The sequence below is a fragment of the Ranitomeya variabilis genome, chromosome 1 (genome assembly GCF_051348905.1).
Source record: "Ranitomeya variabilis isolate aRanVar5 chromosome 1, aRanVar5.hap1, whole genome shotgun sequence".
NCBI lineage: Eukaryota > Metazoa > Chordata > Amphibia > Anura > Dendrobatidae > Ranitomeya > Ranitomeya variabilis.
In genome coordinates, this window is record NC_135232.1 from 306,047,151 (window position 1) to 306,050,675 (window position 3,525).

The 3,525-nt window shown below is 40.4% G+C and overlaps 1 pseudogene; it reads left to right on the top strand.

The window, feature by feature from the left end:
* Window positions 1-354: 354 nt before the first annotated feature.
* Window positions 355-2,784, top strand: LOC143794548 (E3 SUMO-protein ligase KIAA1586 pseudogene; annotated as a pseudogene).
* Window positions 2,785-3,525: the final 741 nt, after the last annotated feature.

The window sequence follows — 3,525 nt, forward strand, 5'->3', positions numbered from 1 at the left end:
ACAAACTAAACATTCCTAGTTCTTGTAGCCGCTCCTCATAGGACGTGGTTTGCAGACATTCTACCATCTTGGTTGCTCTTCTCTGGACTTGCTCCAGTATATTGATGTATTTCTTAAATTGAGGCTCCCAGAACTGTACACAGTATACAGGTGAGGTCTGACCAGGGCAAAGCATAGCGGGATAATCACCTCCCCTGATCTAGATTCAATAGTTGTCTTGATACATCCCAGAATGTTGTTTATTTTTAGTGACCAACTGTAAAGCTACTGGCTCCAAACACAGTGGACGCCACATTGACTTTATAGAAGACGCCTCAAGGTTTGACCAAACCTTTTGAATCATTTACACACAAAATGAAGAGACAATCTACACTTTTGTCTTTTTTCCACACTGGAAACAAGAAGGGAAGAATTGAGGAAGTGAACATTGGTGCTAGTACTTCAAATGCCAATAAAGCATCTGAAACTTGTGGCAATATTGTTCATGGTACCAATGTTAACATTGGCCAGAACACTGATTCATGTGGTGCCAACGCTTTACATGAACTGGACAGTGATGTACAAGATGATAATGTTAGAAGGAACATGGGAAATGTAGTAGCTGAATCGGATGTCATAAGTGAGATTAGCAGTGATGTACATGGTGTTGCTGACGTTCTATGTGATCATTCTGATGATGACACTGCTTCAGCTATACATGATAGCAGCATCGTGGATGGTCAGAGTTCAGTTTCTGATGCTTCATTAGAGACCCAGCCGCTTAGTGTTCCATGTTGGTCACAAAAACAAATTGACTACTTCACAAACTTGCATCCATGGGTCAAACTAAAGGATGGAAAACTGGGGTGTACTGTGTGCAGTAAAGTTGGAAGCTCATTAGGAGCTGAAAGGGCCAAATCATGTCATCTTTCTGAGGAGTGGAAGACTTTTTCAGTGAAGCCATGTGGAACCCTGAAAAAAAACCAGCAATCCTCTTTTCGCAAAAAAATTAGAGAACATGCAATGTCCAAAGCTCATAATAAAGCAGAGGAAATTGTTAATGCCGCTAAAAATGATGCACTAGTAAAGGCACTTGACCGGGTCCATGAGAAGGCATTGGCTTCCACTGTAAATGTTTTTCATGTTGTTTATAGCCTAGCCCTGCATAATCGGCCTATGTCTGACATACAAGGGCACGTTGAACTGTTGCAAACCATTGGTGTGGACCTTGGAGTAGGCCTTCATTCTAGGAAGACTGCTATAACAATAATCCAGCATATATCCTCCGAAATGAGGAAGTCTTTGTTTTCGAAAATAATTAGTTTCAGGTCTAAATTTTCCATTGTAACTGATGAATCGTCAACTGTGTCACAGAAAAGTGTGCTTGTGATCTACATCCGTTGTGAGCTTCCCGATGCTCCAGAGCCTGTTAACATCTTTGTAGATTTAAAGGAGCTTGAATGTACTAGTGCTGACTCAATAACCAATGCCCTGTTTGCCTGCTTGAAGGAGAATGGCTTTGACCAGCAGTATATGCAAGAAAATTTAATTGGATTTTGCTCTGATGGGCCTAGTGCCATGTTGGAGAGTAAGTCTGGTGTGGCTTCCAAAATTCAAAAAGCATTCCCAAATGTAGTCATATGGCACTGCTTAAGCCACAGAATACAGCTTGCACTTGATGATGCTGTTAAAACAGTTTCTCAAGTTAATCACTTTAAAATGTTTCTGGAAAAAATCTACAGCATCTACCATGTTTCTAACAAACAATATTCTCAGCTCCACAATATTGCAGCAGATTTAGAATTGGAGATTATTAAGATAGGTCGAATTCTAGGACCTCGGTGGGTGGCATGTAGTGTCCGTGCTGCCAAAGCAGTGTGGAGAGCATATCCAGCTTTGTACCAGCATTTTTCCAGCTCTAAGTCTCTCATCGGAATGGCAAAAAAGATGGCTAACATTTCTTTTTTAAAAGATCTAGCTTTAATGATTGATATTCTAGATGAACTAGCACTTTTATCACTTGCTTTACAAGAAAGGGAGGCATCTGTAGTGAAAGCTGACCGACTTCTCTGCAGGTGCATTAGGGCACTTCAAAACTTAAAAGATTGTCCCGGAAAGTATGAGGTACAGGCTGGTACTATTATCCAAACCGAGCCATTTAAAAGTATTCCTTTTGAATCCAGTGAGAAAAATACTGCCCTTCCAAGAGCGCTCTTAATTCAGTGTGTCATAGACAATATGCAAAGCCGCTTGTTTTCCACTGCAAATAGTCGACTAATGGACAGTGACACACGTGAACACAATGCGGACCACTACAAACATTTACTGTCCCTATTCTCTTTGCTTGAGCCTGAATCGTGGACAGCTGATGTTACATTGTCACCGTGGCGAGAAGGGGAACACAAATTGGAACAATTAAGTCAGCTAGTCAAATATCAGATTCCAATAAACGATTTCCGTGACTTTGTTGATAACCGATATCTTTCAAATCGCTCTATGCCGCCTTCCATTCAGCAGGCCAAAAAAATAGTTCGAGTCATCGCTGTTAGTAGTGCAGAGGCAGAAAGAGGGTTCAGTATTATGAACAATATAGCTACACATGAGAGAAGCGCACTCACTGTATCTAATATATCGCATCTGATGACTGTGAAGATACTTGGGAAACCTGTCACGGATTGGGAGCCGCTTAAATATGTCAAATCCTGGTTACGGAAGAAACACCATACTGCCACAGACCAGAGAGTGCGAAAAGCCCCCAAAATTCAGCATGATGATCATTCAACAGCTATATGGTCATTGCTGTAATTCTGATAGCACTTCAGTTGAGTCAAAGGGATACCTCCCTGGATTCTCCATTGAGTACTATAACCTAGATTAGAGGACTTATAGTGAGTGGCAGGTTCCCTTTAGAGGGCATTGTTTTTGTTAATATTGTTAATATTGCGATCCGTGGGCTGTAAAGTTCGATTTACCTTGTTGTAAGGTTTATATTGTATACTGTTTATTATAAAACTTTTAAATACTTTTATAAAAGAAAATTAAACTTTTTTATATTATATTACAGTATTAAACTTTTCTTTGGTTAGAATCCTTGAATACTGTTTTTGCTTTCAAGTGAGTACTACATAGTTTACTGTTTCATACTTCTACTTTAGTAATTTAACTAAGGATGTTGTGGACTGATCAGCTAAAGCACCTTGTACACGGACAATTGTCCTGTGCAGTACATTTGCTTTAGTCGTTTGTTTCTTTGAATGACTTTAATACCGTATGTCACAACGTATTCTTGTCATTAAGGGAGACAAACTGCTTCCAAAAATATGAATCGTGCCACTGGGCGTGGCTTATTAGTATGGGCGGGGTTATTGAAAATGGGCGTGGCCAAAATTCCGGCCGCCGCGACTTAGAGGACCTGTTGTTAAAAATTTGAATCCCACCCCTGCCTGGGAGTATGGGTGGATGACAAACTCACATTTAGCGGCCAGTGTCAGGCAGCTGCTACAAAGGCAAATAAAATAATGGGATGCATTAAAAGAGGCATAGATG